This window comes from Taudactylus pleione, unplaced genomic scaffold (genome assembly GCF_031769625.1).
Source record: "Taudactylus pleione unplaced genomic scaffold, aTauple2 ptg000473l, whole genome shotgun sequence".
NCBI lineage: Eukaryota > Metazoa > Chordata > Amphibia > Anura > Myobatrachidae > Taudactylus > Taudactylus pleione.
Genome location: NW_028284875.1, coordinates 4,260,302 through 4,275,208, shown reverse-complemented (window position 1 = coordinate 4,275,208; position 14,907 = coordinate 4,260,302). Strand labels below are relative to the sequence as shown.

Below are 14,907 nucleotides of genomic sequence, written 5' to 3'. Positions count from 1 at the left end.
ATTCCATTTTGTTGAATAACTAAAGTAATGTTTACACTGCATATGAACCAAAGCAGCTGTGTGTACTGGTACTTAAAAACAGTCATGTTTGTGTTTTTTTTCTGCCTTCATATCAGGATGTTCAGGAAGCAGATGATAATCATTAACTGATGACATTAGAAAAAAAATTACATTTGCTCCAGGTGAGGCTTGAACTCACAACCTCAGCATTGCTCAACAGATACTGTCTTTTAAGTTCTGCGCACAGACCGATTGCGCCACAGGAGCACATGGTCAAAGCGCATTATTTTTAGTTGAGTGATTTTAGCATCGAGTTGACTAAGTAAATTAACTTGGTTTATTCATTTTAAATTAGTTACTTTTTAAATCCACTAAACTACTGCACCCAATACTAAAGTACCTAATAAAAGTAATATTCTAATCATAAGGTAATCAATTATATTGTGCATTTGTGTTATTGCCCAGTTTTATGTATCCATAGGTGTATATTGCAATGAATTCATGCCATTATTGTACAGTACAATATTATCAAAATTGTAAAATAATTCCTGTTTATTTATCTTAAATAATATTTGCTATAGATATATGTAACTTTAATGTTGAATAGGGAAAATATACACTATAATACCAAAAAATGCAGTATCTTTAAATAAAAATAAGTTAAATCTCACTTGTGCTCTATATTTAAAGGTAAACATTGTTTTTTTGGTCTGAAGCACCTAAATTGTCAGTAAAGTCAGTGTCCAAAGAAATATAAAAGGCAGAAAATTACCCTTTTGATGACATGGATGAAAGGACTTCAAGAAACCCATCAGCAATTGCAATAGAAATTGTTATTTTGTAGCCACTCTGATATTAAATTGCAATTAAAACTTAATAGGTATGTTTTGGTATATATGGATTTTCTGCAATACCATTAAGACAGTCACCTGAATTGAAAAAAAACATAACTTCTAGAATGAGAATGAGCAACAAAGGAACATGCATCCTAGATGGGACTTGAAGCCACTGTCCCAGGTGATAGTAAACTTTTCAGAAAACTAATCCACAATGTCATTAGGATAAACGTCTGCTTTTAGATACTGGGCCATAATTTTGCAAGCTGAACAGTTCCGGAGTGATAAGCAGATAAAAGTTTCTGGTGGAGCCATTTGTGCAGTATGAAGCAAGAATGAAAGGAACATTTCCAAAATTATTTTAAAGAAATAAAGCCTATCACCCCAGATGGGACTTGAACCCACAATCCCTGGCTTAGGAGGCCAGTGCCTTATCCATTAGGCCACTGGGACTTAGTACCATCTTTGAGTGAAACTGAATTTTTCATTAGTATAATCATTAATTGTTGCGATATAGGAAAGCCGTTTATTTGTGTTCTTTGCTTTACAAATACCAGCATGAAATGTGATTGTACTATCCAGACCTAATAGTGTGGACACTCATGTTACATTGCAGCAAAACAGATTGATGCAACTCTTTTACCAATAAAGAGGTAGTCTTTTGCATTCCATTTTGTTGACTAACTAAAGTAATGTTTACACTGCATATGAACCAAAGCAGCTGTGTGTACTGGTACTTAAAAACAGTCATGTTTGTGTTTTTTTTCTGCCTTCATATCAGGATGTTCAGGAAGCAGATGATAATCATTAACTGATGACATTAGAAAAAAAATTACATTTGCTTCAGGTGAGGCTTGATTTCACAACCTCAGGATTGCTCAACAGATACTGTCTTATAAGTACCGCACACAGACCGATTGCGCCACAGGAGCACATGGACAAAGCACTTTATTTTTAGTTGAGGGATTTTAGCATCGAGTTGACTAAGTAAATTAACTTGGTTTATTCATTTTAAATTAGTTACTTTTTAAATCCACTAAACTACTGCACCCAATACTAAAGTACCTAATAAAAGTAATATTCTAATCATAAGGTAATCAATTATATTGTGCATTTGTGTTATTGCCCAGTTTTATGTATCCATAGGTGTATATTGCAATGAATTCATGCCATTATTGTACAGTACAATATTATCAAAATTGTAAAATAATTCCTGTTTATTTATCTTAAATAATATTTGCTATAGATATATGTAACTTTAATGTTGAATAGGGAAAATATACACTATAATACCAAAAAATGCAGTATCTTTAAATAAAAATAAGTTAAATCTCACTTGTGCTCTATATTTAAAGGTAAACATTGTTTTTTTGGTCTGAAGCACCTAAATTGTCAGTAAAGTCAGTGTCCAAAGAAATATAAAAGGCAGAAAATTACCCTTTTGATGACATGGATGAAAGGACTTCAAGAAACCCATCAGCAATTGCAATAGAAATTGTTATTTTGTAGCCACTCTGATATTAAATTGCAATTAAAACTTAATAGGTATGTTTTGGTATATATGGATTTTCTGCAATACCATTAAGACAGTCACCTGAATTGAAAAAAAGCATAACTTCTAGAATGAGAATGAGCAACAAAGGAACATGCATCCTAGATGGGACTTGAAGCCACTGTCCCAGGTGATAGTAAACTTTTCAGAAAACTAATCCACAATGTCATTAGGATAAATGTCTGCTTTTAGATACTGGGCCATAATTTTGCAAGCTGAACAGTTCCGGAGTGATAAGCAGATAAAAGTTTCTGGTGGAGCCATTTGTGCAGTATGAAGCAAGAATGAAAGGAACATTTCCAAAATTATTTTAAAGAAATAAAGCCTATCACCCCAGATGGGACTTGAACCTACAATCCCTGGCTTAGGAGGCCAGTGCCTTATCCATTAGGCCACTGGGGCTTAGTAACGTCTTTGAGTGAAACTGAATTTTTCATTAGTATAATCATTAATTGTTGCGATATAGGAAAGCCGTTTATTTGTGTTCTTTGTTTTACAAATCCCAGCATGAAATGTGATTGTACTATCCAGACCTAATAGTGTGGACCCTCATGTTACATTGTAGCAAAACAGATTGATGCAACTCTTTTACCAATAAAGAGGTAGTCTTTTGCATTCCATTTTGTTGACTAACTAAAGTAATGTTTACACTGCATATGAACCAAAGCAGCTGTGTGTACTGGTACTTAAAAACAGTCATGTTTGTGTTTTTTTTCTGCCTTCATATCAGGATGTTCAGGAAGCAGATGATAATCATTAACTGATGACATTAGAAAAAAAATTACATTTGCTCCAGGTGAGGCTTGAACTCACAACCTCAGGATTGCTCAATAGATACTGTCTTTTAAGTTCTGCGCACAGACCGATTGCGCCACATGAGCACATGGTCAAAGCGCATTATTTTTAGTTGAGTGATTTTAGCATCGAGTTGACTAAGTAAATTAACTTGGTTTATTCATTTTAAATTAGTTACTTTTTAAATCCACTAAACTACTGCACCCAATAATAAAGTACCTAATAAAAGTAATATTCTAATCATAAGGTAATCAATTATATTGTGCATTTGTGTTATTGCCCAGTTTTATGTATCCATAGGTGTATAATTGCAATGAATTCATGCCATTGTTGTACAGTTCAATATTATCAAAATTGTAAAATAATTCCTGTTTATTTATCTTAAATAATATTTGCTATAGATATATGTAACTTTAATGTTGCATAGGGAAAATATACACTATAATACCAAAAAATGCAGTATCTTTAAATAAAAATAAGTTAAATCTCACTTGTGCTCTATATTTAAAGGTAAACATTGTTTTTTTGGTCTGAAGCACCTAAATTGTCAGTAAAGTCAGTGTCCAAAGAAATATAAAAAGCAGAAAATTACCCTTTTGATGACATGGATGAAAGGACTTCAATAAACCCATCAGCAATTGCAATAGAAATTGTTATTTTGTAGCCACTCTGATATTAAATTGCAATTAAAACTTAATAGGTATGTTTTGGTATATATGGATTTTCTGCAATACCATTAAGACAGTCACCTGAATTGAAAAAAAGTATAACTTCTAGAATGAGAATGAGCAACAAAGGAACATGCATCCTAGATGGGACTTGAAGCCACTGTCCCAGGTGATAGTAAACTTTTCAGGAAACTAATCCACAATGTCATTAGGATTAATGTCTGCTTTTAGATACTGGGCCATAATTTTGCAAGCTGAACAGTTCCGGATTGATAAGCAGATAAAAGTTTCTGGTGGAGCCATTTGTGCAGTATGAAGCAAGAATGAAAGGAACATCTCCAAAATTATTTTAATGAAATAAAGCCTATCATCCCAGATGGGACTTGAACCCACAATGCCTGGCTTAGGAGGCCAGTGCCTTATCCATTAGGCCACTGGGGCTTAGTAACATCTTGAGTGAAACTGATTTTTTCATTAGTATAATCATTAATTGTTGCAATATAGGAAAGCCATTTATTTGTGTTCTTTGCTTTACAAATCCCAGCATGAAATGTGATTGTACTATCCAGACCTAATAGTGTGGACCCTCATGTTACATTGCAGCAAAACAGATTGATGCATCTCTTTTACCAATAAAGAGGTAGTCTTTTGCATTCCATTTTGTTGACTAACTAAAGTAATTTTTACAGTGCATATGAACCAAAGCAGCTGTGTGTACTGGTACTTAAAAACAGTCATGTTTGTGTTTTTTTTCTGCCTTCATATCAGGATGTTCAGGAAGCAGATGATAATCATTAATTGATGAAATTAGAAAAAAAATTACATTTGCTTCAGGTGAGGCTTGAATTCACAACCTCAGGATTGCTCAACAGATACTGTCTCATAAGTACCGCGCACAGACCGATTGCGCCACAGGAGCACATGGACAAAGCACTTTATTTTTAGTTGAGGGATTTTAGCATCGAGTTGACTAAGTAAATTAACTTGGTTTATTAATTTTAAATTAGTTACTTTTTAAATCCACTAAACTACTGCACCCAATACTAAAGAACCTAAAAAAAGTAATATTCTAATCATAAGGTAATCAATTATATTGTGCATTTGTGTTATTGCCCAGTTTTATGTATCCATAGGTGTATATTGCAATGAATTCATGCCATTATTGTACAGTACAATATTATCAAAATTGTAAAATAATTCCTGTTTATTTATCTTAAATAATATTTGCTATAGATATATGTAACTTTAATGTTGAATAGGGAAAATATACACTATAATACCAAAAAATGCAGTATCTTTAAATAAAAATAAGTTAAATCTCACTTGTGCTCTATATTTAAAGGTAAACATTGTTTTTTTGGTCTGAAGCACCTAAATTGTCAGTAAAGTCAGTGTCCAAAGAAATATAAAAGGCAGAAAATTACCCTTTTGATGACATGGATGAAAGGACTTCAAGAAACCCATCAGCAATTGCAATAGAAATTGTTATTTTGTAGCCACTCTGATATTAAATTGCAATTAAAACTTAATAGGTATGTTTTGGTATATATGGATTTTCTGCAATACCATTAAGACAGTCACCTGAATTGAAAAAAAGCATAACTTCTAGAATGAGAATGAGCAACAAAGGAACATGCATCCTAGATGGGACTTGAAGCCACTGTCCCAGGTGATAGTAAACTTTTCAGGAAACTAATCGTTTATTTGTGTTCTTTGCTTTACAAATACCAGCATGAAATGTGATTGTACTATCCAGACCTAATAGTGTGGACCCTCATGTTACATTGCAGCAAAACAGTTTGATGCAACTCTTTTACCAATAAAGAGGTAGTCTTTTGCATTCCATTTTGTTGACTAACTAAAGTAATGTTTACACTGCATATGAACCAAAGCAGCTGTGTGTACTGGTACTTAAAAACAGTCATGTTTGTGTTTTTTTTCTGCCTTCATATCAGGATGTTCAGGAAGCAGATGATAATCATTAACTGATGACATTAGAAAAAAAATTACATTTGCTCCAGGTGAGGCTTGAACTCACAACCTCAGCATTGCTCAACAGATACTGTCTTTTAAGTTCTGCGCACAGACCGATTGCGCCACAGGAGCACATGGTCAAAGCGCATTATTTTTAGTTGAGTGATTTTAGCATCGAGTTGACTAAGTAAATTAACTTGGTTTATTAATTTTAAATTAGTTACTTTTTAAATCCACTAAACTACTGCACCCAATACTAAAGTACCTAATAAAAGTAATATTCTAATCATAAGGTAATCAATTATATTGTGCATTTGTGTTATTGCCCAGTTTTATGTATCCATAGGTGTATATTGCAATGAATTCATGCCATTATTGTACAGTACAATATTATCAAAATTGTAAAATAATTCCTGTTTATTTATCTTAAATAATATTTGCTATAGATATATGTAACTTTAATGTTGAATAGGGAAAATATACACTATAATACCAAAAAATGCAGTATCTTTAAATAAAAATAAGTTAAATCTCACTTGTGCTCTATATTTAAAGGTAAACATTGTTTTTTTGGTCTGAAGCACCTAAATTTTCAGTAAAGTCAGTGTCCAAAGAAATATAAAAGGCAGAAAATTACCCTTTTGATGACATGGATGAAAGGACTTCAAGAAACCCATCAGCAATTGCAATAGAAATTGTTATTTTGTAGCCACTCTGATATTAAATTGCAATTAAAACTTAATAGGTATGTTTTGGTATATATGGATTTTCTGCAATACCATTAAGACAGTCACCTGAATTGAAAAAAAACATAACTTCTAGAATGAGAATGAGCAACAAAGGAACATGCATCCTAGATGGGACTTGAAGCCACTGTCCCAGGTGATAGTAAACTTTTCAGAAAACTAATCCACAATGTCATTAGGATAAATGTCTGCTTTTAGATACTGGGCCATAATTTTGCAAGCTGAACAGTTCCGGAGTGATAAGCAGATAAAAGTTTCTGGTGGAGCCATTTGTGCAGTATGAAGCAAGAATGAAAGGAACATTTCCAAAATTATTTTAAAGAAATAAAGCCTATCACCCCAGATGGGACTTGAACCTACAATCCCTGGCTTAGGAGGCCAGTGCCTTATCCATTAGGCCACTGGGGCTTAGTAACATCTTTGAGTGAAACTGAATTTTTCATTAGTATAATCATTAATTGTTGCGATATAGGAAAGCCGTTTATTTGTGTTCTTTGTTTTACAAATCCCAGCATGAAATGTGATTGTACTATCCAGACCTAATAGTGTGGACCCTCATGTTACATTGTAGCAAAACAGATTGATGCAACTCTTTTACCAATAAAGAGGTAGTCTTTTGCATTCCATTTTGTTGACTAACTAAAGTAATGTTTACACTGCATATGAACCAAAGCAGCTGTGTGTACTGGTACTTAAAAACAGTCATGTTTGTGTTTTTTTTCTGCCTTCATATCAGGATGTTCAGGAAGCAGATGATAATCATTAACTGATGACATTAGAAAAAAAATTACATTTGCTCCAGGTGAGGCTTGAACTCACAACCTCAGCATTGCTCAACAGATACTGTCTTTTAAGTTCTGCGCACAGACCGATTGCGCCACAGGAGCACATGGTCAAAGCGCATTATTTTTAGTTGAGTGATTTTAGCATCGAGTTGACTAAGTAAATTAACTTGGTTTATTCATTTTAAATTAGTTACTTTTTAAATCCACTAAACTACTGCACCCAATAATAAAGTACCTAATAAAAGTAATATTCTAATCATAAGGTAATCAATTATATTGTGCATTTGTGTTATTGCCCAGTTTTATGTATCCATAGGTGTATATTGCAATGAATTCATGCCATTGTTGTACAGTTCAATATTATCAAAATTGTAAAATAATTCCTGTTTATTTATCTTAAATAATATTTGCTATAGATATATGTAACTTTAATGTTGCATAGGGAAAATATACACTATAATACCAAAAAATGCAGTATCTTTAAATAAAAATAAGTTAAATCTCACTTGTGCTCTATATTTAAAGGTAAACATTGTTTTTTTGGTCTGAAGCACCTAAATTGTCAGTAAAGTCAGTGTCCAAAGAAATATAAAAAGCAGAAAATTACCCTTTTGATGACATGGATGAAAGGACTTCAAGAAACCCATCAGCAATTGCAATAGAAATTGTTATTTTGTAGCCACTCTGATATTAAATTGCAATTAAAACTTAATAGGTATGTTTTGGTATATATGGATTTTCTGCAATACCATTAAGACAGTCACCTGAATTGAAAAAAAGCATAACTTCTAGAATGAGAATGAGCAACAAAGGAACATGCATCCTAGATGGGACTTGAAGCCACTGTCCCAGGTGATAGTAAACTTTTCAGGAAACTAATCCACAATGTCATTAGGATAAATGTCTGCTTTTAGATACTGGGCCATAATTTTGCAAGCTGAACAGTTCCGGATTGATAAGCAGATAAAAGTTTCTGGTGGAGCCATTTGTGCAGTATGAAGCAAGAATGAAAGGAACATCTCCAAAATTATTTTAATGAAATAAAGCCTATCATCCCAGATGGGACTTGAACCCACAATGCCTGGCTTAGGAGGCCAGTACCTTATCCATTAGGCCACTGGGGCTTAGTAACATCTTGAGTGAAACTGATTTTTTCATTAGTATAATCATTAATTGTTGCAATATAGGAAAGCCATTTATTTGTGTTCTTTGCTTTACAAATCCCAGCATGAAATGTGATTGTACTATCCAGACCTAATAGTGTGGACCCTCATGTTACATTGCAGCAAAACAGATTGATGCATCTCTTTTACCAATAAAGAGGTAGTCTTTTGCATTCCATTTTGTTGAATAACTAAAGTAATGTTTACACTGCATATGAACCAAAGCAGCTGTGTGTACTGGTACTTAAAAACAGTCATGTTTGTGTTTTTTTTCTGCCTTCATATCAGGATGTTCAGGAAGCAGATGATAATCATTAACTGATGACATTAGAAAAAAAATTACATTTGCTCCAGGTGAGGCTTGAACTCACAACCTCAGCATTGCTCAACAGATACTGTCTTTTAAGTTCTGCGCACAGACCGATTGCGCCACAGGAGCACATGGTCAAAGCGCATTATTTTTAGTTGAGTGATTTTAGCATCGAGTTGACTAAGTAAATTATCTTGGTTTATTCATTTTAAATTAGTTACTTTTTAAATCCACTAAACTACTGCACCCAATACTAAAGTACCTAATAAAAGTAATATTCTAATCATAAGGTAATCAATTATATTGTGCATTTGTGTTATTGCCCAGTTTTATGTATCCATAGGTGTATATTGCAATGAATTCATGCCATTATTGTACAGTACAATATTATCAAAATTGTAAAATAATTCCTGTTTATTTATCTTAAATAATATTTGCTATAGATATATGTAACTTTAATGTTGAATAGGGAAAATATACACTATAATACCAAAAAATGCAGTATCTTTAAATAAAAATAAGTTAAATCTCACTTGTGCTCTATATTTAAAGGTAAACATTGTTTTTTTGGTCTGAAGCACCTAAATTTTCAGTAAAGTCAGTGTCCAAAGAAATATAAAAGGCAGAAAATTACCCTTTTGATGACATGGATGAAAGGACTTCAAGAAACGCATCAGCAATTGCAATAGAAATTGTTATTTTGTAGCCACTCTGATATTAAATTGCAAATAAAACTTAATAGGTATGTTTTGGTATATATGGATTTTCTGCAATACCATTAAGACAGTCACCTGAATTGAAAAAAAACATAACTTCTAGAATGAGAATGAGCAACAAAGGAACATGCATCCTAGATGGGACTTGAAGCCACTGTCCCAGGTGATAGTAAACTTTTCAGAAAACTAATCCACAATGTCATTAGGATAAACGTCTGCTTTTAGATACTGGGCCATAATTTTGCAAGCTGAACAGTTCCGGAGTGATAAGCAGATAAAAGTTTCTGGTGGAGCCATTTGTGCAGTATGAAGCAAGAATGAAAGGAACATTTCCAAAATTATTTTAAAGAAATAAAGCCTATCACCCCAGATGGGACTTGAACCCACAATCCCTGGCTTAGGAGGCCAGTGCCTTATCCATTAGGCCACTGGCACTTAGTACCATCTTTGAGTGAAACTGAATTTTTCATTAGTATAATCAATAATTGTTGCGATATAGGAAAGCCGTTTATTTGTGTTCTTTGCTTTACAAATACCAGCATGAAATGTGATTGTACTATCCAGACCTAATAGTGTGGACCCTCATGTTACATTGCAGCAAAACAGATTGATGCAACTCTTTTACCAATAAAGAGGTAGTCTTTTGCATTCCATTTTGTTGACTAACTAAAGTAATGTTTACACTGCATATGAACCAAAGCAGCTGTGTGTACTGGTACTTAAAAACAGTCATGTTTGTGTTTTTTTTCTGCCTTCATATCAGGATGTTCAGGAAGCAGATGATAATCATTAACTGATGACATTAGAAAAAAAATTACATTTGCTTCAGGTGAGGCTTGATTTCACAACCTCAGGATTGCTCAACAGATACTGTCTTATAAGTACCGCACACAGACCGATTGCGCCACAAGAGCACATGGACAAAGCACTTTATTTTTAGTTGAGGGATTTTAGCATCGAGTTGACTAAGTAAATTAACTTGGTTTATTAATTTTAAATTAGTTACTTTTTAAATCCACTAAACTACTGCACCCAATACTAAAGTACCTAATAAAAGTAATATTCTAATCATAAGGTAATCAATTATATTGTGCATTTGTGTTATTGCCCAGTTTTATGTATCCATAGGTGTATATTGCAATGAATTCATGCCATTATTGTACAGTACAATATTATCAAAATTGTAAAATAATTCCTGTTTATTTATCTTAAATAATATTTGCTATAGATATATGTAACTTTAATGTTGAATAGGGAAAATATACACTATAATACCAAAAAATGCAGTATCTTTAAATAAAAATAAGTTAAATCTCACTTGTGCTCTATATTTAAAGGTAAACATTGTTTTTTTGGTCTGAAGCACCTAAATTGTCAGTAAAGTCAGTGTCCAAAGAAATATAAAAGGCAGAAAATTACCCTTTTGATGACATGGATGAAAGGACTTCAAGAAACCCATCAGCAATTGCAATAGAAATTGTTATTTTGTAGCCACTCTGATATTAAATTGCAATTAAAACTTAATAGGTATGTTTTGGTATATATGGATTTTCTGCAATACCATTAAGACAGTCACCTGAATTGAAAAAAAGCATAACTTCTAGAATGTGAATGAGCAACAAAGGAACATGCATCCTAGATGGGACTTGAAGCCACTGTCCCAGGTGATAGTAAACTTTTCAGAAAACTAATCCACAATGTCATTAGGATAAATGTCTGCTTTTAGATACTGGGCCATAATTTTGCAAGCTGAACAGTTCCGGAGTGATAAGCAGATAAAAGTTTCTGGTGGAGCCATTTGTGCAGTATGAAGCAAGAATGAAAGGAACATTTCCAAAATTATTTTAAAGAAATAAAGCCTATCACCCCAGATGGGACTTGAACCTACAATCCCTGGCTTAGGAGGCCAGTGCCTTATCCATTAGGCCACTGGGGCTTAGTAACATCTTTGAGTGAAACTGAATTTTTCATTAGTATAATCATTAATTGTTGCGATATAGGAAAGCCGTTTATTTGTGTTCTTTGTTTTACAAATCCCAGCATGAAATGTGATTGTACTATCCAGACCTAATAGTGTGGACCCTCATGTTACATTGTAGCAAAACAGATTGATGCAACTCTTTTACCAATAAAGAGGTAGTCTTTTGCATTCCATTTTGTTGACTAACTAAAGTAATGTTTACACTGCATATGAACCAAAGCAGCTGTGTGTACTGGTACTTAAAAACAGTCATGTTTGTGTTTTTTTTCTGCCTTCATATCAGGATGTTCAGGAAGCAGATGATAATCATTAACTGATGACATTAGAAAAAAAATTACATTTGCTCCAGGTGAGGCTTGAACTCACAACCTCAGGATTGCTCAATAGATACTGTCTTTTAAGTTCTGCGCACAGACCGATTGCGCCACATGAGCACATGGTCAAAGCGCATTATTTTTAGTTGAGTGATTTTAGCATCGAGTTGACTAAGTAAATTAACTTGGTTTATTCATTTTAAATTAGTTACTTTTTAAATCCACTAAACTACTGCACCCAATAATAAAGTACCTAATAAAAGTAATATTCTAATCATAAGGTAATCAATTATATTGTGCATTTGTGTTATTGCCCAGTTTTATGTATCCATAGGTGTATAATTGCAATGAATTCATGCCATTGTTGTACAGTTCAATATTATCAAAATTGTAAAATAATTCCTGTTTATTTATCTTAAATAATATTTGCTATAGATATATGTAACTTTAATGTTGCATAGGGAAAATATACACTATAATACCAAAAAATGCAGTATCTTTAAATAAAAATAAGTTAAATCTCACTTGTGCTCTATATTTAAAGGTAAACATTGTTTTTTTGGTCTGAAGCACCTAAATTGTCAGTAAAGTCAGTGTCCAAAGAAATATAAAAAGCAGAAAATTACCCTTTTGATGACATGGATGAAAGGACTTCAAGAAACCCATCAGCAATTGCAATAGAAATTGTTATTTTGTAGCCACTCTGATATTAAATTGCAATTAAAACTTAATAGGTATGTTTTGGTATATATGGATTTTCTGCAATACCATTAAGACAGTCACCTGAATTGAAAAAAAGCATAACTTCTAGAATGAGAATGAGCAACAAAGGAACATGCATCCTAGATGGGACTTGAAGCCACTGTCCCAGGTGATAGTAAACTTTTCAGGAAACTAATCCACAATGTCATTAGGATAAATGTCTGCTTTTAGATACTGGGCCATAATTTTGCAAGCTGAACAGTTCCGGATTGATAAGCAGATAAAAGTTTCTGGTGGAGCCATTTGTGCAGTATGAAGCAAGAATGAAAGGAACATCTCCAAAATTATTTTAATGAAATAAAGCCTATCATCCCAGATGGGACTTGAACCCACAATGCCTGGCTTAGGAGGCCAGTACCTTATCCATTAGGCCACTGGGGCTTAGTAACATCTTGAGTGAAACTGATTTTTTCATTAGTATAATCATTAATTGTTGCAATATAGGAAAGCCATTTATTTGTGTTCTTTGCTTTACAAATCCCAGCATGAAATGTGATTGTACTATCCAGACCTAATAGTGTGGACCCTCATGTTACATTGCAGCAAAACAGATTGATGCATCTCTTTTACCAATAAAGAGGTAGTCTTTTGCATTCCATTTTGTTGACTAACTAAAGTAATTTTTACAGTGCATATGAACCAAAGCAGCTGTGTGTACTGGTACTTAAAAACAGTCATGTTTGTGTTTTTTTCTGCCTTCATATCAGGATGTTCAGGAAGCAGATGATAATCATTAACTGATGAAATTAGAAAAAAAATTACATTTGCTTCAGGTGAGGCTTGAATTCACAACCTCAGGATTGCTCAACAGATACTGTCTTATAAGTACCGCGCACAGACCGATTGCGCCACAGGAGCACATGGACAAAGCACTTTATTTTTAGTTGAGGGATTTTAGCATCGAGTTGACTAAGTAAATTAACTTGGTTTATTAATTTTAAATTAGTTACTTTTTAAATCCACTAAACTACTGCACCCAATACTAAAGTACCTAATAAAAGTAATATTCTAATCATAAGGTAATCAATTATATTGTGCATTTGTGTTATTGCCCAGTTTTATGTATCCATAGGTGTATATTGCAATGAATTCATGCCATTATTGTACAGTACAATATTATCAAAATTGTAAAATAATTCCTGTTTATTTATCTTAAATAATATTTGCTATAGATATATGTAACTTTAATGTTGAATAGGGAAAATATACACTATAATACCAAAAAATGCAGTATCTTTAAATAAAAATAAGTTAAATCTCACTTGTGCTCTATATTTAAAGGTAAACATTGTTTTTTTGGTCTGAAGCACCTAAATTGTCAGTAAAGTCAGTGTCCAAAGAAATATAAAAGGCAGAAAATTACCCTTTTGATGACATGGATGAAAGGACTTCAAGAAACCCATCAGCAATTGCAATAGAAATTGTTATTTTGTAGCCACTCTGATATTAAATTGCAATTAAAACTTAATAGGTATGTTTTGGTATATATGGATTTTCTGCAATACCATTAAGACAGTCACCTGAATTGAAAAAAAGCATAACTTCTAGAATGAGAATGAGCAACAAAGGAACATGCATCCTAGATGGGACTTGAAGCCACTGTCCCAGGTGATAGTAAACTTTTCAGGAAACTAATCGTTTATTTGTGTTCTTTGCTTTACAAATACCAGCATGAAATGTGATTGTACTATCCAGACCTAATAGTGTGGACCCTCATGTTACATTGCAGCAAAACAGATTGATGCAACTCTTTTACCAATAAAGAGGTAGTCTTTTGCATTCCATTTTGTTGACTAACTAAAGTAATGTTTACACTGCATATGAACCAAAGCAGCTGTGTGTACTGGTACTTAAAAACAGTCATGTTTGTGTTTTTTTTCTGCCTTCATATCAGGATGTTCAGGAAGCAGATGATAATCATTAACTGATGACATTAGAAAAAAAATTACATTTGCTCCAGGTGAGGCTTGAACTCACAACCTCAGCATTGCTCAACAGATACTGTCTTTTAAGTTCTGCGCACAGACCGATTGCGCCACAGGAGCACATGGTCAAAGTGCATTATTTTTAGTTGAGTGATTTTAGCATCGAGTTGACTAAGTAAATTAACTTGGTTTATTCATTTTAAATTAGTTACTTTTTAAATCCACTAAACTACTGCACCCAATAATAAAGTACCTAAAAAAAGTAATATTCTAATCATAAGGTAATCAATTATATTGTGCATTTGTGTTATTGCCCAGTTTTATGTATCCATAGGTGTATATTGCAATGAATTCATGCCATTGTTGTACAGTTCAATATT

At 33.0% G+C, this 14,907-nt stretch overlaps 7 non-coding genes across 7 annotated transcripts; all 7 read right to left on the bottom strand.

Annotated features, from left to right (window-relative positions):
• Positions 1-1,216: 1,216 nt before the first annotated feature.
• Positions 1,217-1,289, bottom strand: TRNAR-CCU (transfer RNA arginine (anticodon CCU)). The gene has a single exon. It is a non-coding gene; the product is annotated as a tRNA-Arg (tRNA).
• A 1,428-nt stretch (positions 1,290-2,717) lies between these two features.
• TRNAR-CCU (transfer RNA arginine (anticodon CCU)) lies at positions 2,718-2,790 on the bottom strand. Its single transcript has one exon. It is a non-coding gene; the product is annotated as a tRNA-Arg (tRNA).
• Positions 2,791-4,219: 1,429 nt separating this feature from the next.
• Positions 4,220-4,292, bottom strand: TRNAR-CCU (transfer RNA arginine (anticodon CCU)). Its single transcript has one exon. It is a non-coding gene; the product is annotated as a tRNA-Arg (tRNA).
• A 2,614-nt stretch (positions 4,293-6,906) lies between these two features.
• On the bottom strand, positions 6,907-6,979 carry TRNAR-CCU (transfer RNA arginine (anticodon CCU)). The gene has a single exon. It is a non-coding gene; the product is annotated as a tRNA-Arg (tRNA).
• Positions 6,980-8,407: 1,428 nt separating this feature from the next.
• TRNAR-CCU (transfer RNA arginine (anticodon CCU)) lies at positions 8,408-8,480 on the bottom strand. The gene has a single exon. It is a non-coding gene; the product is annotated as a tRNA-Arg (tRNA).
• Positions 8,481-11,408: 2,928 nt separating this feature from the next.
• Positions 11,409-11,481, bottom strand: TRNAR-CCU (transfer RNA arginine (anticodon CCU)). Its single transcript has one exon. It is a non-coding gene; the product is annotated as a tRNA-Arg (tRNA).
• A 1,429-nt stretch (positions 11,482-12,910) lies between these two features.
• Positions 12,911-12,983, bottom strand: TRNAR-CCU (transfer RNA arginine (anticodon CCU)). Its single transcript has one exon. It is a non-coding gene; the product is annotated as a tRNA-Arg (tRNA).
• Positions 12,984-14,907: the final 1,924 nt, after the last annotated feature.